This window comes from Paramormyrops kingsleyae, unplaced genomic scaffold (assembly GCF_048594095.1).
Source record: "Paramormyrops kingsleyae isolate MSU_618 unplaced genomic scaffold, PKINGS_0.4 ups28, whole genome shotgun sequence".
In the NCBI taxonomy this organism is placed as follows: Eukaryota; Metazoa; Chordata; class Actinopteri; order Osteoglossiformes; family Mormyridae; genus Paramormyrops; species Paramormyrops kingsleyae.
Genome location: NW_027325966.1, coordinates 1,347,739 through 1,367,426, shown reverse-complemented (window position 1 = coordinate 1,367,426; position 19,688 = coordinate 1,347,739). Strand labels below are relative to the sequence as shown.

The window sequence follows — 19,688 nt, the reverse complement described above, 5'->3', positions numbered from 1 at the left end:
AGGCAGCGGGGAGATGGCAGGATGAGGACAGTGTGCAGGCAGCGGGGAGATGGCAGGGTGAGGACAGTGTGCAGGCAGCGGGGAGATGGCAGGATGAGGACAGTGTGCAGGCAGCAGGGAGATGGCAGGATGAGGACAGTGTGCAGGCAGCGGGAAGATGGCAGGATGAGGACAGTGTGCAGGCAGCAGGGAGATGGCAGGAGAGGCACAGGAGCAGGAAGCAGGGAGATGGCAGGGTGAGGACAGTGTGCAGGCAGCAGGAAGATGGCAGGATGAGGACAGTGTGCAGGCAGCAGGAAGATGGCAGGATGAGGACAGTGTGCAGGCAGCAGGAAGATGGCAGGATGAGGACAGTGTGCAGGCAGCAGGGAGATGGCAGGAGAGGCACAGGAGCAGGAAGCAGGGAGATGGCAGGGTGAGGACAGTGTGCAGGCAGCAGGAAGATGGCAGGATGAGGACAGTGAGCAGGGAGCAGGAAGATGGCAGGATGAGGACAGCACGCAGGACCAAGAGGTGAGTTAGAAATGAGGCTGTACTTTAAGATCTACTGCATCATCAAGACAGATATTAGCCCAACAGGTAAATATTTATTTCTGAAGGCTGTTGGAGCTGGGGGGACTGAGAGGGCAGGAATAACACCAGACTGCTGGACCAGACCAGGCTGTTCGTAAATGTATAGGCTTATTACTTTTACTAGTATACTTCTCCTAGGATAATTCCTGGGAGTTATCAAAACCAAGTTCTTTTGGATAGGGATAAGGATAATGAGATCTTCTGCATTGATTCTCATTTTGTCGCATGTCCAGACCATGACCGTTTGTTGCATACATGTTAGTAAACACCCCTGGCGCATCTTGTACTCTTAACATTGATCTTGGTGGCGACTATTTGTATTGACGCGGTAGCAGACCATAATGGTCATAGAAGTGTTATGAAGGCAGTACCCCCCAATTATGGAGGGGTAATTCACATTCTGCATCAACCATAGGTTCACTGGTGACAGACTGTGTTACTGCAGACACATTGTCCTCAGATTCACTTTCATCATTGTCAACAACTTCAGAGTCACTTACTTCAATTTCACCTGGAAAAGATTATTAAAGAGATATGAATGCGTGTGCAAGGTTTTTTTCTCTTTAAATTGTACCAGTTTTAATACTAACCATCAATTTCGATGTCATCAAGCGATTTCCCTCGCACACTGGAAAGCTGCCCTTTTTCCATTGCCAAAAGTAGCTTGGAAATTTTAGCCAGTTGCATGGTGGGAATGGGTAACCTGTAGAACTCGCGATGAACATGGAGGTCATGACCAAGGAAATCTGCGAGTTGGTCCAGTTCATTGTTTTTTAAATTGAGCACTTGTGACAGTGTAGCCACATGTTTTCGCAGTTGGGTCGACCTGAGGTGCTCAGGATTTTTTGCTCCACACCAACTTGCATGGATGCATAAACAGTCCTGCCCTCTGTAGTAGCTCAATGATTTAGGTCTTGCAAACAAGAATATATTTGTATCACAGACACTGCATTCAGTTCTCTTACTGACCAATAGTGACAAGGCATCCACCATGATTGGTGTAAGTAGAATAGCAACTTTCCTGCCCCTTTTCCCCACAATCTCAATCCGTCTGAAATAGTTGCAGAGCTTCTGTTCAGTCTGTTACAATCCCATAGCGATGTCTTCATGGAGGTCTGTTTGGTCTCTCTCGTGAAAACTCTGGAGTGGCATTTTCTTCAGCACGTCTTCTATTGAAAACCATGATTTGTGCAAGGGTGACCTTTGCAAGTTCAGCATAGCTGTGTCATATGAAAGCACTGTAAATTTTTTTTTTTAATTTTTAATATTAAACCAATTAATTGTACTGTGAACGATATCAAATGACACAGACTACTATAAATATCTGTGAAGTGATATTTATATTTATCTATGATCCGACTTTTACTACACAATGATAAAAGGTCATTGATGTATATTTGTATTTCAAAACTTTTACAAGCTGTTAGATCTTAATATGGCCAGTATCAAAAGTCTCTTTTAAATAATCATACTGTGTCGTACTTAATCGTAAATTGATTAAAAAAAAATAATGTAAGTACATGGGTTAATTCATAAGTGTTTCCATTTTCACATTTCTCGAGGGTTAGACTTGCATTAGTCAGGTTAGGGTATAAAAAAGTTACACGGGCAAATAAAATCTTTGCATAAGCTTTTGCATCACCAGTTTACCTTTTCTGGACACAGTGTTGGAGTCTTCTCAATGGTCATCTGCAACAAAGAACAAATACAGCATCAGCAGGCTCAATGGTTAACCTGAATACCGTAAGCAAATCAACAAATAGAAAACATAATGGGGAAAAAACGGTGGTATTGTTGCATTCATAATTCATTGTACACAGGGACGGATTATGGGTTGTGTGGGCCCCTGGGCCCTTGGCAGCCAAACGCCCTTGTAGGAATTATTAGCTCAGGTAAATTTTAATATCTCCACCAATATGTTTCAATTAATTAAAGTTTAATTAATTATTATTTAATGCTGATTATTAATCAATCGTTATGCCAAATGGTCGGCTCCTCCAAACTCGATTGCGGTATCCCTGTGAGTCTGTTAATGTGAGACTTAAATGGGATTCACTAATTACCAATATCACTTAGTAACCTGGGTTAGAAGGCTCGTCCACCGAGCTGCGTCACCAGATAATGTAAACGATTGGTAGCAGAGCCCCCCCCCTCATGGCCGATGAGAGAGAGTCTCGCGATGTTTCAGGCGAGTTTGAGGTTCAGAGCGTGTAGCAAGATCGCACAGAGGCAGGAACTTATTATGAGACACACAATGACGGAGGCTAAAGTTGTGTAAAAGACATGCATTTATTCCTAACTAACACTACAACTAACATAAGACAGACATTACACCTAACACAAACAACAAACACGAAATAACGGAATACAACAAACAATGTAATTATGAAAATGCAATGACCGGATTTAAATGAGTAACCTTAAATGGGAAATACTGTTCTGCAAAGCAAGCACAGTTTGTGGAAACACGACCCTAAAGTCTTATAGCAGGTTAACAGAACAGCTTAAGTTGTTAGAATGAAAGGAAGTTGGTTTACTTGGTTGAAGAGTGGGGGGGGGTCTTGGCAGTTGATGGCAGAGCTGCTGAGCTGATGGCACTCAGGAAGGCGCGGCGTTTGGAGCAGTGGAGTGGAGCCCCTTTGGATTATCTCTCCTGGTGAAGCTTTGTCTTGGGTGCTGTTCTCTGTTCAGCTGGGCCTTCACCGGAGGGTTTCTGGTGGGCTTCTCGTCTCCCGGGCTGATGGTCTTTTCCGTACGGCTGCTGGGTGTTCTCTGCGCTGCTTTGTTCTGAGGTCCAGGTTTTTATGGTCTAAAGTTCATGAATAGGGATGACCAGGAATTCGAATCCTGGCCCAATGGCTGGCCATCCATTTGGCGGGCTTTCAGAAGGGGGTCTGTATCAGTCCTTTTGGGATTTATGGCCCAACTGAATCTCCCTTTACTGATGATTTTCATTAAGCTGTTATAACTTTTGATACATCCACTTTTATGGTAATCACTGACCAGATTTAGAATCAGGAGTGATTTTCCATCAGTTTGACACCAAACATGCCATACCAGCTTCACAGGTACATACCTCATACCATCTGCATTAATTGATTAAACAATTAATTATTTTATCTATGTGACTCATTCACATCAGTATGGGATACAGGTGTTTTGGGTTGCACCTCAACAGATGTTACACTTTGTGCAGATATTACATCAAATATTCATATTACAAACAGCACATCTTATCCATAGATAGGCGTGGCCGTTAGTTTGTGGTAATAACAATATAAGTTGCACATCTGGAAACAACATATTTTGTTTGGTGTGGCTTATGCCAATTCATCTTCTCCAGAATGGATAAGATACACCTAAATTCAGTTCTTTTAACATAGCATGGTAGAAACAAAGAAACTTGGTAACCGTCCACCAAGATCAGATAAGGACCACAAAGGAATGTTGGAAGAGAAGGGGGGGGGGGGGGGGTTTAACAAAGCAGACTCTCTAAAAGTTAGTACACATTGGTTACACTCACTTTCCAGATTCTTCTGGTATACCATGAGAACATACATACAATGGTAGCTATACCTATCTATTTATTTAAATTTATATGTGTTCAAGTGCAAAGGGGTGAAATAGGTGATACTCCGTGAACATGGTTATAAGGGTGGCACACAAAACACTAAGATTGTCTAAGGACACATACAAACATAACGTATCTGTATATTGAGACTAGTAGTCGTGAGTAAATCAATATACAGGGTATACAAAAGCAAACTTAAATGAAATTTCCTTTAGGGTGTTCGTCTGTTGGGTGAGTGAGATGTAAGGCAGAGTGTATGGGGAGGGGGTTGTGTGCCAAGTCGAGGGACCCCTGTCCGTGAAGTCCACTCTGCTTGTCTGTAGGTCCCTAAATCTTTGGGCAATAAAAGTTGGAGTGCTGGCCTCCCTGGTTATCTGTGTGTGTGTGTGTTTGTGTGTGTAACCCCCCCCTTTGGTGCCTCTCGTACCAGGCTCGGCCTTGTCTCAGGCCACCTGGAATTTAGGCCCTGTGATATGTGCATGTGTGATCCTACACCCTCCATCCATGTTTCCATCAGAGGCCCTATAGGGTCAGGGGCCCTTGTAGGCAGAGGATCAAAGAATGTAGGCCCTCTAAAATAGACAAACGAAAATACATTGTTGATAAGCGTTGCAAATTGTTTTGGGCTAGGGGCCCCACGGGCCCCCTGCACCCCAAGGGCCCCTGGGCAGCGGTCCCGCTGGCCCGGTCCGTAATCCGTCCCTGATTGTACAGAATAGGGTTGGGTGATGTGTAACTTCTTCGCATATGACAATGTCTACAGTGAAACAATTGGATCATGACATGGGGGAAGGGTGATGTTTTGGTCGTCTTGTAAATGTACTACAAATTTCTATAAAGTTTCTTTTACACTATTTAATGACTATTTATAAATTCATCAAGTACTTGAATACCATTAATTTATTTCATATTATTGTAGTTACAGTAATCCCAAAGCTGACATTTCAGATGTACCTCTTTAGAAGGTATAGATGTTGAACCACACAGGAGAAGTAGGTCCCTATGAATCATCAGGGCCTCATATAACATCCTGGTTCACACCATACTCAACACCACATCTAGTGTGTGTGTGTGTTTACAGTAACATGGTTACACCTGTTATTAAGAACCTTCCGTACCAAGAGGCTTTTCTGAAAGGTGAGAGTGGACAAGCAGGTCCCTACAATCCACATGGGCTTCATAGAACACATTCTAGATTACACCTTAATATACACACACATAAGGCCCTTACTTGCGTTCCCATATACCATGTTCCTGTATACGCATACACATGCACAATGGACTTGAGGCAAAATGATACCCTAAACTGAACTGTGGGATATTATTAAAATATTATGTTTCACATTGTCTAGATTCCAGACACAAAACTCCAAACATCAAACACTCTGCTGCAGCTTTAAACTCAAGTCTCAAAACTCCCACAAATAGACTTTGCAAAGAAGAAAAATGTTCATCCATTGGATGAATCAAATGGAAACTAGTGCTGAACTAGAAAACTAAACTTTGAAAGCTAACATAAATAAAGCTAATATAAATAAAGGCCCCCCTAAAATACATCCTTTTTTTGTTTTTCGGGGGACTTGCCCCTTTAAGCTTAATTTGGCTATCACTGATACATAATATATTTAATTGATGTAAATGTTCGCCCTCCAGTTTACAGACCTGTCAATCAGTTTAAGAGCCCCAGCAGGTTCAATTATAATAAAATTTCAGCAGTGAGTTGTAATCAGGCCCGGCACCACGGGGGGTAAGGTGGCGTCGCCCCATCAGAGGGAAAATGCCGCCCCCTCTGTTAAAATAAGCCCTAATTGAACTTTTAAAAAAAAAAAAAAAATAATAATATTCATTTTTGAAGACTAATATATAAGTTAGACCACTATAGTTAAAAAATAAAGTCTACGTTTTACATACGTGTCAGTACGTTCTAGACTAGATTTTCAAATCCAGGCACTTGATTGGTCAATTGGGTGAGCAGAGCAAACTAACTCATTCACAACTTTGGGTTTTAGTAACTGGAAATATGCTACGGACACTGCAAAAGGGTTTAACAGACATGCCAATAGTAAAGAACATCAAACGTGTGTGGCTTTTTGGAAAGAGAGACAGTTGCGATGTTCTACAGGCAGTGAGATTTCAACTGTGGTTAATTCCGATCAGCTCTCTCGAAACCGCCTGTATGTCTCTGCCATTGTAGACATTATTGGATTCCTTGTCTCAAACGAATTGCCATTGAGGGGATCCATCGATTCGGTTGATAACCGAGATCAAGCGGGAAGTGGACTTTTTCTGTCTTTGTTTAATTACACTTTGAGACAGAATGAAAAGCTTGGCCGGGCTTATAGTACAGTTCTGAAAAACACTGTTGAGGTATGGTTTAATTTTTAAATGTTTTGGTGTGTTGGCTTGATCGAGAAACAGCTAACAAGCTGTTGTGACGCTAAACACTCTAGAGATAGACTGACAGATACAGACTGGGAGATACACTTAGACTGACAGACACAGGTTGAGAGATGCACTTGATTGATGGATTCTGGCCTCGACATACACTTAGACTGACAGACACAGGTTGAGAGATGCACTTGATTGATGGATTCTGGCTGGGAGATACACTTAGACTGACAGAAAACAGGTTGAGAGATGCACTTGATTGATGGATTCTGGCCTCGACATACACTTAGACTGACAGACACAGGTTGAGAGATGCACTTGATTGATGGATTCTGGCTGGGAGATACACTTAGACTGACAGAAAACAGGTTGAGAGATGCACTTGATTGATGGATTCTGGCTGGGAGATACACTTAGACTGACAGACACAGGTTGAGATGCACTTAAATTAACAGTGACACATAGATATGAAGGGTTCCACTCTTCAAACAGGATCTCTGTGCTCCAGTTGGGATCTATGGCCTCCAAGCACTCCGCTCTTACTGCAGCTCAGCCAGGCTGGGCTGGGCCCGGCGAGGGTGGCGGGGGCCACTCGCACTCGGCCTTCTGTATGAGGGAGATCTGAGTGATGTGGGGCCTCTGACAGCCGTTCTCTGTGTCCTGCTGTCCTGCCCGCCGGCCGCGTGTGTGACGGTAAGAGACCTGTTACAGCTAGTATGCATGGAGTGGGTCCTTGCTGAACCACAGGCAGGCCAGGCCTCGTTCCACATCAGTGTTGTGTGCAGACCTCCCTGTGAGCAAAAACAAATGGCTAATTTAACATGCGCTCTGACAGGCTCCTGAGGGCCTGTGGGCCCAGGGTTTGCTTGTCCTCCTAACGAGCTGGAACAGCCAGGAGCCCGATCTGGATGGGCCCACTACAAGAGCCTGGATAATGAGAGAACAGCCAGGCAGGAACTCTGGTTGTCTACGATACATCTGTCCACATGGATGTAGATCCTAGCCAGATCACAGACTCCCTCATTACAGCACTCAGCCAGGGGACAGCTCTTCCAGGGAATGCTGAGAACGTGAGACCCAAGAGGCGTGTTTTGGACAGAACAGGAGCAGTCAGTCACCGGGTATAATCAGTGAGATTGATGTGCACACCCACCAGGGATATGTGTGCTCCTGTGGAGGGCTGTCATTTTGGGCTCTGCTATTGTGAGTTCCTGTGTGGAAGAAGAGAAGCCTTCCAAAGCAACAGAGTATGGCTGTGTGAGTCACTGAATGCAGTGTTACCCAAGCACACTGCAGCTCAGCGGCTCCACACGTGTCTCCAGCCCAGAGCATGCTGGGACAGCATGCAGACGGCTCATGCATAGAATTAGCCCTCAATTTCTGGCACAGGGGCTCCATTACCATCACGCCTTAGGGTGTTCTGGGAGAGTGAAACACAGGGTCGACAGGGTCAAACAATGCATCGCCAGTGCTGGACCCAACACCATATTCAGTGTTGCTGGCGTGCCACAGGTTTCTGCTGGACCAGCAGTCTCTGCATGAGCAGCTCTCCATCCCAGCAGCATGGTGGGAAAACCAGCTGTGAGTGGCACCTTCACTCTGTAAACAAAAAAAAGCCCCGTCTATGGCTCACAGCAGATTTTTGGAGCCCTCTGGCGTCCATTCCTGGGAAAGACAACATTCCATTTGCTGGGCTGCTTGGCCCGTCAGTGTTTTGATGAGCCATAGCCATAGTTTATCCGACGTCCTCCCTTGTAGGCTCTTCGGAAAAGTGTTTTAGTCCATAGGCCCGTGTGTTACCAAAATGGTTAACCTCTCCCTGTCAACCGGTGTGTTTCCCAATAATTTTAAACATGCCATAGTGGAGCCATTATTGAAAAAAGTAGGCTTAGATGTAACGGACCCCAACAGCTTTAGGCCTATTTCTAAGCTTCCGTTTCTTTCTAAGCTCCTTGAGAAGGTGGTCTATGAACAGTTGTCTTCTTTCCTGAATCAAAATAACATCTTTGAACCGTTTCAGTCCGATTTTCGTAAATACCATTCTACGGAAACGGCTTTACTGAAAGTGTCCAGCGACATTATGATGGCTGCTGATTCTGGAGAACACACTGTTCTGGTTCTCTTGGACCTGTCTTCAGCTTTTGATACAATTGATCATCAGGTCCTGCTGATGAGACTGAGGGATCAAATAGGTTTATCAGGGACAGTTTCACAGTGGTTTTCTTCTTATCTATCAGGGCGTAGTTTTAGTGTTACAGCAAACCAAATAAGGTCTGAGTCTGCGGATTTATTGTGTGGAGTGCCCCAAGGCTCTGTCCTGGGTCCTGTTCTTTTTTTGCTGTATTTGACCCCTTTGGGTAAGATCATCCAACAGTTCAGTGACGTTTCTTTCCACCTATTTGCCGATGATATTCAGCTGTATTGCTCTTTTAAACCATCTGAGATGCATACATTAGATTCTTTGTTTCATTGTTTAGTGGAATTAAAAAAATGGCTAAGCATAAACTCCCTTCAGCTAAACGCAGACAAAACTGAAACTCTGGTTATTGCCCCTGTTGATTCAATCCCGGGGATTAAACAGTTCCTGGGTAATCTAGGCCTGTCTGTGAAGTCCAGCCTTAGAAATCTGGGAGTTATATTGGACAGTGAAATTTCATTTATGCAGCATTGTAAGCAGCTAACGAGAAACTGTTTTTTTCAGCTTAGGAACATCTCCAAACTTAGATCAATGGTCTCACGAGATGATTTGGAGCTTCTCATTCATGCTTTTGTGTCTTCACGTTTAGACTATTGTAATAGTTTGTTTTCATGCCTGAATAAAAAGGAGCTCCTTTGTCTGCAATTAGTACAAAACTCTGCAGCGAGAATCTTGACTCGCACTAATAGGAGCACTCACATATCCCCTATTTTAAAACAACTTAATTGGCTGCCTGTGTCTTTTAGATATAAGTTTAAGATTCTGGTTCTGGTTTTCAGAGCCTTACATGGACAGGCTCCGTTTTATATTAGCGACTTGATCCACCTCTGCACCTCTGCGCATGCTTTGAGGTGTATGGATCAAAATTTGTTGAAAGTTCCTCGCACTTATTTTCGCACTAGAGGTGACCGTTCTTTCCAGGCTGTAGCTCCTAGGCTTTGGAATGATCTTCCCTCCTCTTTGCGTTTAATGGAATCTGTCGTCAGTTTTAAGAGAGAACTAAAGACTCATTTATTTGTCCAGGCGTTCAAATAGTTATTTATGGGCAGTTATGATTTTTGTGTGGTCTTGGCTTTTTTTGTTATGTTTTTCTTTGTTTACTATGTTGTGAAGCACCTTGTGGCTTTTGCCTGTGAAAGGTGCTATATAAATAAAGACTACTTACTTACTTACTCTATGACCTCATTTGTATAAATGGTAACAAAGCAGCAAGCAAAATTACGAAGTTTCTGCTAAAAGCATAATTATTTGTGTTAGTGCAAGTGCATAGTGTCCTTTGTCAAAATGCAGCATATTTCAATTTACAGTGCAGTAAAATTTCATTGAAATTCACTGAAAGTTAACTGTTTTGAACAGATTATCTAAACGTTTGAAAAATCGGCTGTAGTTGTACAAAGTTTTGCTGGTGGGAAACACTGACTGAGAGAAGTATTCATGAAATTTGGGGGAAGTGGTGATTGAATGCAAATTGAGTCAAAGCAATGCAAAAGTATTCATAGTTTAGCTCACATAGTCCAATGGTATGGTGCATGTGTTAAGTGTTTGGAAAAAGTGGACATGGAATTGAGACACGTGTTAAAATGACTGGAAAAAAGTGCAATGCATTTAACCCGAGTGTGTTTTATGGCTTCACTGTGAGGCTTGACTGTATCTCCCTCCTCAATGATCAGTTTAATCTAGCTGGTGAAGCTGAAGGCAAAGCGGGAAATTAGTTTAGTCATGACTTCAGAAATTACCCTGACAAGGGATTCTGTACAATCAGAGATGGAGCTGCTGGTTGGGCTGGTCATCGCCTGCTTTTTCTAACTGATGTAGGTCTGAATGTAAAGTTTCAAACTGCTTAATATGTATTAATCTGTTTTATAATGTTCACACAAAAAGAGCTTTTAATGTGTGTTGCACCTTACATCTTCTACTGTACAATGTTATTCTGCATTTGATTCCTCCTTGAATGGGGGGTGAAGAGAAATAACTAGCAAGAGAGACAGAGAGAAACTATTCGGAGGTGCTATTGTCCAAAGTTGAACTGATTGTCCAAAGCCTTTTTGTTGTCAAATTTAAAAAAGTTAATCTAAATCACCTATTACCCACTGTAATCCTTTCTATACCCACCTCTGTATGACTTCACAGAGCATCACTACCAACAAAATAAGAGGGTTACAGTTAAAGTAGGTGAAAAGGAAGGAAGAAACCTTGGGAGGAACCAGATTCAAAGGGGAAGCCCATCCTGCAAGAGCTGGCAGAGGAAGTGATATGAGCAAAATGGCAAAGTCCCAATTCACACTGTCCATGTTTTAAGATTAAAATGAGTAAAAAGTGGCCGGTCCTGATTTCTTGTCTTACATCACACTCCAAGATGGTCACTGATTGGTGGGCTCTGAGATGGACCTGTGATCTGAAAACCACAAACCATTTACATTTAATTTTGAAATATTAAAAAAATATTAATTAATTCAGAATATTTATTAAATTAAAATAATGACGAAAATACATTAAATATATATTTAAGACTTAAGCAATGCAATAAGACTTTTACTTTCACTAATTAATAAACCAATATTAAACTTTGACCAGCAGGTGGCAGCAAAGCATGTGTGAAGAAGAGGCCATCAGCGGTACAAAGCACTGGCTGTACAGGTTCCAACACTGCAGACAAACCTCCCTGTTTAACTGACTCACATGGTATGACTAAGATTGAGCAGGGCCGCATGAGAGAGGTCTCACTGCAGTTAGTGTAACTATTTATTTTACAACTTTTCTGTCTCATTCTGCTTCATAAAGGGCACACCCCACTTCCAACTTCCTCTGACGCAAGGAGATTCGTGCACAAATGGCTACAGCATAAACTGAAACAATAATGATATATAAAAAGGCATTTCATACAAACACAGCATAACCTTGCTGATAAAGCCTTGCAGTTTGTGCATTTATTTACACTAATAGTGGGTGTATGCTAATTATATTAACAGGATTAATAAGCCAGTATATTTAATCAGAATTCCCTAAGACCTGTGCTTTGTATTGGCCCCTCCCATTTTGACAACAACAAACTACATGTCACTGCAGGGCTTTAGAGACTAACTACTCCAATAATTGCGTAGTGATATTGAAGAAGAACATGTCATCGACTACGCCCACTAATCATGCCAGCCTTAATACATATATCAATAAAAGTTTTTACATTTTTAATACGTATTGTCTGCGGTTATGTGATAACGAAGACCTAAATATATATTTGCTTTAAATATGTGACTCATGTTAGAGAAAATATAAGTAAACCATGAGGACAGAAAAGTCACTGAATAACAGGAATGACCGACATATAGTGCCAAACAGATAAGGTGCAAAGACTGTACTCATAGTACAAACAAAGTAAACGTAGTGCACTATGTAAGGTAAGTTGTAAATTTGTTTGCACTTTGCAGCTTACCTTGCGTTGACTCTTTGTAGTACGGTCCCCACGACGGTGGTGGAAATATAAGGGGCTGGTTATCAGGGGGCATGGATTTTGTGGCAGTTTCTATATTGGCGTTGCTGGTGGAGGGAGCCGCATTTGTGGGTTTGTATTCTGCAATGGCTTGAATGCCCTGTGTATTAAGGCGAACTTGTGGACGATTACATCGTCCACACAGCATAGAATTAATAAGACTTGTTCACTGTCCCCCTGTTGCTGTAATATTCTGGGAAGTTGTGATTGTTTAACTCCTCTGCGCACAGTTAGGAGCTACTCCAACTCCACCTAGCAGACATACGTACGAGGAGATTGCGGTATGGAATGATTCTGTCCCTGTATGGACTAATCATCCCCAAATTCTATTGCGTCCATGATTCACCTATATCATTGTGCTAAGGTTGAGCAGCACAACATGTTTTTCTCAGATCTCAAGACCAGACGATAGTGAGGATAGCTGAGAAGATCACTAGAGTCTCTCTCCCCTCCGTCATGGACATTCATATCACACGCTCCATCTGCAAAGCCACCAACATTGTGGATGACCCCACCCACCCCTCACATTATCTTTTCACCCTCCTAGCGTCTGGAAAAGCATTCAGGCCGTCACACCCAGACTCAGGAACATGGTGTCAGACTACTGAACTCTCAGGGACTGATCTGATACCACACACACACACACACACACCATAGCTGTCAAGTCTCCCGTTTTGGCCGGGAAACTACCGTATTTTACCTCTCTTTCCCGCCGTCCTCCCGTATTAGTATTTTCCCATAAATCTCCCGTATTATAAGATCATTTAAAAAAAAATTCATCTGCCTCTCCAAACTGAACTGTCAGTAGCCTCGCGAGAACTGCCACCTGCAGTAGTCTTCAGGTCATTCACAACATTAACCAGGTCATAAATGCGGAATTTTAAATGGCAATGCTGTGTGCTAAAAACAACGTTACTTTCACCTTCTGTGACGTCTTCAACAAGGATACAAATTCTGCAACAAATCTGTATAATAAGTCATTAGTGAATGCCAGAGAGCCACATGAGTGAACATGAGAAATTAAGAGAAAATGTGTAATGAAAATAAAATGTAAATGACAAGTGGTTATTTTAGATTTCTTGTACACCTGTCTTAAAATGTAAGGGATACTGTAGCTTGGTTGGGCTGGTGGGATGGCTCGCGGTGGGTGCCGGAAAATTTCCCTTATTTTCCAATCCAAAACTTGACAGGCATGACACACACACACACACACACACACAGGTCTGTAATTATATCTTCGTGGGGACTCACCATTCATTTCTATGGGGAAAACTGTAATCCCAACATGACAACCTTAACTCCTTCCCAGCCCTAACTTTAACCATAAGTAATCAAACCAAATACAAGACTTCTGGCATTTTCAGTTTTTTGATTGTATTGACAGATCTTTGTGGGGACCTGAAAAATGCCCCCCAAAGGATCAAAATAACAGGCTTTTGTCACATTGTGGGGGACATTTGGTCCCCACAATGTAATATAAACCTAATCCACACACACACACAGATTAGGTATCTGAGTCTTTGTGGGGATTCTCAATTCATTTGTATGGGCATATCCCCAATCCTAACTATGGCAACCTTAATCCTTAATCCCTACAGTACTAACCAAGAAGTAACAGTAAGTAACCAAACAAAATACAAGACTTTTGGAATTATTATTCCTTTGATTGCATTCACAGAATTTTATAAAACTGAGTGAGTTTTTTCTTTTGGAGACCAAAAACATGTCCCTACAAAGTCAAATTAACATGTTTTAATAACACCAGGGCTCTCAAGTGTCACGCATTGAGAGTGATAGTCACTCTTTTCAGTCTTTTGTCACGCACTCCCGCCACACATTGTATTTCTCACGCGGAAAAATAATTTGTAGGCTAATATGCCGCAGAGCCCAATTTTTCCCCAGACCAGGGCACAGTAGCGCCTCACTATAAAACAAGCGTGTCTCCGCTGGAGTCTAATGGTGCGTTCGTTTTTCTCTCGGAACTCGGAAATTCTGAGTTGAGTGACATTATGGTGCGTTCGATTATTTCTCTCCAAGTCGGAACTCGGATAAAAACGTCACGAAACGTCAAGAAAAACGTCGCTTCCCGTCGGAAATACGCCTCTTTTATGAAGTCGGACAAGATTTGCCCCAAGAGCCTGTCACTTACCAGGCAATCAAAAAAAAAGAAAGGGCCAACACAATAGCCAATCAGAAAATAGTACGATTGTATCTGGGTAAAATACAACACAACAACCAATGAAAAGTCATCCTGTGGAATGTCACTCTTGCCTGTCTTCAAAATTTGACAGCCCTGTAACACTGTGGGGACATTTGGTCCCCACAACATAATATATACATGACCACCCACCCAAACACACACAGACACACATATACACAGACTGGCTTACCTATATCCTCTATAGAGTCCTTAATGAAATATCTGCAAAGCAGTTATGGCATGGCGTTAGGTTTGAACATGCAGTTTTTAAGGACACTGCACGAATTCTGAACGAAACACTGCACTAATTCTAAAATGATTTTATATGAACTTTATTTAACATAAAATAAAATAGAAATCAAACCAAAATTTAGTCTCTCAAAAAACTTATATGTGACATATCATCGTTCATATTATTAGAAATTAAAAACACCAGGATACAGAATTTGAATAACAAGAACTATAGTCTTCTTTCTCAAAAGCCTAAACAACTATCTGAAGACCTACTAGTTCCTGAATTGTAGATGTTGCCTATGAAATTCGCTGAGTTGACGTCGCGCTACCAATATTGCTAAAATGCTAATTGCGTCAACCAGCTATGGAAATACAGCGGCGGTACACCCCCAATACAGCGGTATTACGCATTACTGTAATGTTGCCTAGCAAAAACATATTGTCAAAAAAAATTACAGACAGACTTCATAGACAGAGCTGCGTGGTTACCTATTGACAAGTAGATACCTGATTTGGGGGCTTGAAAGGCGGTTAAATATCCAATCACGCCGAGTTACATTAAGCACAAACTAAAGATACTACTCGTGATTGGACCAGCTTCAAATTTGTCCCGCCCTGACAATAAATTCTTTGATTTCATTCGTTGAACATTAGTGTCCGTACATATCTTCATTTTATTCGACCAATTACAAATATCACGGTGGTTTCCATAGAAACAAAATCATTGCAGGTTAAACACAAACTTTCTGACAGAGAGATGGCACAGAGGTGAGCAGCATCTCTTCGTGTGTTTCTTGCTATTTCTTCAGATTATTTTTTGTTAGCATATTTAATCTTATATTTAATTTTATGTCCTGATATAGTACATGCAAATATTGCGGCAAAATATCGTTGAAATATATTTATAATTAGTAGTTTAAACTGTAGATGCTGTGGCCATTATTCTTAATATGATTGTTTATATTTAAATGGTAAGAGAAAATATTTGTGTTAAACTTAAAAACAATAAGACTTATGGTTGATATGATTGGTTATACTCATCCGGCCTGTGATAATGCATTTCATCTGAAGATGTTATTCTGAAAAGATCGCCTATACGTTTACTTTTTAAATGTCCCATGTTCTTGAAGTAAGATTAACCTTTTGCTAGGTTCGGTACCATGGCGATGTTATAGCGTATCGAAGCAGCGTCATAATTTCGCAAGCTTTACTGTATTGTGAAGCAGTTTTAGCAATTCGGCCGTTACTGCCGGAGTTTCAAGAAGTTGAAAAAATACAGTGCCTAGTTTGGCTTTGCGAGTATCACATACTGTATGGCTAGTTTATTATATGTCTTGTTTATTCACCAGAATGAGAATTGCGAGAGCTGTTTCCTGGACCAACGACCAGTACTGGGGAGCCTGGGACCTGTGGGACGAGGTGATCGACTGGGGAGATAAGGAAGGTTTGGGGGAGTACTCACCAGCGACACCCCCCACTGTCCAGGCTGGGGAGGTTATGGGGGGACTGGGAGGTGTGACTGACTGCACTCAGGGGATAGATGAGGTAAAGGGTGCGATTAGTGGGAAAAAGGTGGAGGTGGCAGAGAGGGAAAAACATGTGGGGGTGACCTCCAGTGTACAGGTGGAGGCCGCCGACCTGAATGTAGGCATTAATAAAATGCAAAATGGAAGCAAGGGGAAGCAAGGTGAGGTGGGGGTGAATGTGAAGGTGGTTAAGGTGGAGGGGGGGAAAATTTCCCTGAAGGCAGAGGATACGAAAGGAAATGTGAAGGTGGAGGCTGTGCAAGTCCAAGTGTGTGAGTTTGGGCTTGCAGAAGTTAATTCTGGGGATGTAAATGTTGAGATTGTGGGGGTAGAAGTAGGGGAGGTAATTATTGAGGGTGCGGACATGGTGAGTGATGTAACCATATTGGAAATTATAGTAAGTGATGTACTAGTTGAGATTATAAATAGAGAAGGAGGTCAGGAGGAAACTGGCGATGTAGAGATAGATGTGGGTCATGTAGAGATAGAAGAGGTAGAAGTGGTGGGAAATTAATATTAAAGTTGAGCTTGTAGAGCTCTTTACATAGAGAAGAGCCAAAATACGAAGAAGATGAAGTTGTGGTTCTGCTGCTGCTGTTTGAGAAACATTAAATAATTGAAACAGTATCAAAGATAATGAATTAAGTGTGATAAATTTTGAGATGTATATGTGGAATGTTTCATAATAATGTTTAATGTTTATTAAGAGAAAAATGTATATTTCTAAGTAGATTTTTAAATTGCTCTTTAAAGTATTATTTTTCAGAATTCCAGAATTACCAAAATCCCCAGGTAAGTTAATTTGATTTCATTTTGTTTAAACTGCACACACATAAAAATGATTAGCCCTGTTATGTATTTGTGTTTTATTTATTGTTTATTTATTAAGCACCGTATCCCTCATCAAGGGCATGTTGTACAGGTCACCTATGTTCCCATAAACTGTAACTTGTCTTGCAGTCTTGTTCCCCCCACACCCTCTGCTTGTTCCCTTCCTCTGTTTCTATCTTCACTCCAGGTCCAAGACGTCTCCAGCCGACTGTCCTTGGGAAAAGCCACCATCCGTGGCCACCGCTCCGGCTTCTCTGGGCTCTCCTGCCCTGCAGGCCCCTCGGGCCCCTCTGGTTCCTGTTCCTGCCCCCGTCCATGTCCTTGCCCTGCAGGTTCCCCTTCACCCTCCAGTCTCAGGCTTGCGGTATTGACGGTGCCCCCCCCACCCTGTGGTCCCAACGACGGCCCCCTCCCCGCCCTGTGGTCCTGACAGCGCCCCCCAGCATTACGGTCCTGGCGATGCCCACAGTGCCTCTCGGCCCCAACCCTGCCTTCCCCTTGGCTCGATGTGGCCCTACCGGCCTCCTGAGACCCAGCAGGGGCTCGTGTCCCAGGGTCAATGCCCTGCTTTCTGGGGACCAGCAGACCCCCTAGCTCAGTCCTGTCCCCTCCTGCCTCAGTTAAGTTTTTGCCCCAAGGTCCTGTCCCACCTTTGTTCTCCCAAAGCCCATTTCCAGTTCACCCTGTAGCGCCCCCATGTTTGTTTGCTTGCCCTGCCTCAGTTCCTGCCCCAGTGCCCTATCCTATCTTGACTCCTCCTGGGCCCATGGTTCTCCCTTATCTGTCTGTCCTTCAGCTGTCCACCCTGTGTTGGTCTGTGTGTCAGTTGTGCCCTGCGTTCCCTGTCTTTTCTGGTTTCTTGCCCGTGTTTGGTTCCTGTTAGTGCGGTGCCCCTGTCTGAGCATCATGTTTGTCCTGCTGTGTACCCAGTGTGTCTCTATGGTGTTCTGTTGTGTTTTCGTCCTGGTCCTAGTTCTCTCTTACCCGATCGTGATCCATTTCCTTACTCCTGCGTGGTCTTGTCCTGTCGGGTCAGCAGTCCATATAGTTCCTTGCCCCGCTTGTGTCCTCTGTATGGCCCCGTTAACAGCCTGTCTCGTCTTCCCCGGCTCCTGTAACCCACAGAAAATGTTTCTTGTCCCGTGTTATCACTCGTCTGTGGACCTGTCCTGGTGTGTGATGTACCTGCTATCATCCTGGTTGTCCCTAGTCTGGCCCCAGTTCTCCTAGTGGTGTCCCATCTTGCCCCCAGAGTGCCCTGTGCTGGTGTTGCCCCTGCCTATCCTGGTCTGTCTCGTTCCCCTAATGGTGTTCAGTCTCTGCGCCCTTGTCCCGCAGCAGTGCCCATCTGGTGTCTTGTCCTGCCCTCTTCCACTGTGTCTCCCATCTTAGTGTACGTATAGCCTGCTGTCTTCCCCGCTGTCCCATCTGCTCCCTCACATGCCCTGTAAAAAGTGTCCTTCAGTCCTGCGATCCTCAGTCCAGTCATTGATGTTGCTGCCTGCATCTGCTCCCCAGTGTGTCCTGTGTCTAGTGTTCTTGCCTGATCCTCCCTACCCTGTTTGGACCCCTTGTGGTCTGTTTCCTTTGCCCTTCCTGTAGTGTAGTTTTCTTTAATAAAGCCCCTTTTGGTTTTCCTCCATGTCTGTCTTAGCCTCTGTCCTTGCCCTCGACGTGACACCATTACAGTGTGACCAGGTAAATGCTGCTAGCTGGACACCACACTACTGTAAATGCTGCTGAAGGCTTACCTCAGTTTATCATTATTCCCTTCGTCTTGAAAGAGAACAGCAGCAACAAGTGGGAAAATGATTAAAAAATAAAGAACACTGTTCTGTTAGTAAGCTTCTTAAGGTAAAGTCATTTTAAATAATTAGAATAACTGATACTTTATTAATACCTGTGGAGAAATTGTCTTTACGCCTCCCTCAACTTGCTCTTTATAGAGTAATGTCTCCTAAGTAGACATTAGTTTTAAATGGCTGTTTTGGTTTCAGTACAAAGGAGACCATCCCTCTGGATTGTACCAAAGTCTACTCTGCATTACGCCACTTTTTAAAACCCTCCGTTTAACCCATATATCATAGAAAAACTGACATTAATACCAGTGGCTATAGGTATATTTGGTGCTTTCAGATGTCTGTGAATTCTTTTAATGTTTTCCCGGTGTGTGTAGAAATCGCTGAAGTGCTTCATGTCATACCTTTCAATGTGAATGAACCGAGTCATTATGCCTTGGTGAGAGCTGGCTAGGTATATGTTATACTCCACTAGGCCCACTTTTCTTCATAACTGTCATTCAGCAATATTAATTCCTTTCCTTATATTTAATGCCTCTGCTGTGCTGGGAGTCAGCTTCCATTGGGATCCATGCTCTGGATCAATATTCCGTTAACCTGAACTGTTCAACAGACTGCAGACCACATTCTGCAATTTCATCTGCTGTCTGACCACTAACAGGAAGTATAAAAGACAAGCACACCCTCAGAATGGATTCATATGTGGCCTTCCCAGTATGCACCTCTGTCAGCAGGTCAATGACAGATCTAAACCAATTTTGCCTGAGCTACGGAGCCCCTGCATCTCTGGACAGACCTAATCCATCTCTGGTCCAGTTGACACCCATAGGCACTGCTCAGGCTGAAGTTGACAGCCGCAGGCAGAATCCGTTGTGCGTGTTT

The 19,688-nt window shown here is 43.0% G+C and overlaps 2 long non-coding RNA genes across 2 annotated transcripts; one reads left to right on the top strand and one right to left on the bottom strand.

Moving 5' to 3' along the window:
• Positions 1-517: 517 nt before the first annotated feature.
• Positions 518-15,135, bottom strand: LOC140583978 (uncharacterized). Its single transcript, XR_011986036.1, has 5 exons — positions 14,924-15,135; positions 14,607-14,638; positions 2,224-2,262; positions 1,164-1,793; positions 518-1,084 (listed from the first exon to the last, which is right to left on the bottom strand). It is a non-coding gene; the product is annotated as an uncharacterized lncRNA (long non-coding RNA).
• Positions 15,136-15,331: 196 nt separating this feature from the next.
• LOC140583989 (uncharacterized) lies at positions 15,332-18,649 on the top strand. Its single transcript, XR_011986048.1, has 2 exons — positions 15,332-15,418; positions 16,000-18,649. It is a non-coding gene; the product is annotated as an uncharacterized lncRNA (long non-coding RNA).
• Positions 18,650-19,688: the final 1,039 nt, after the last annotated feature.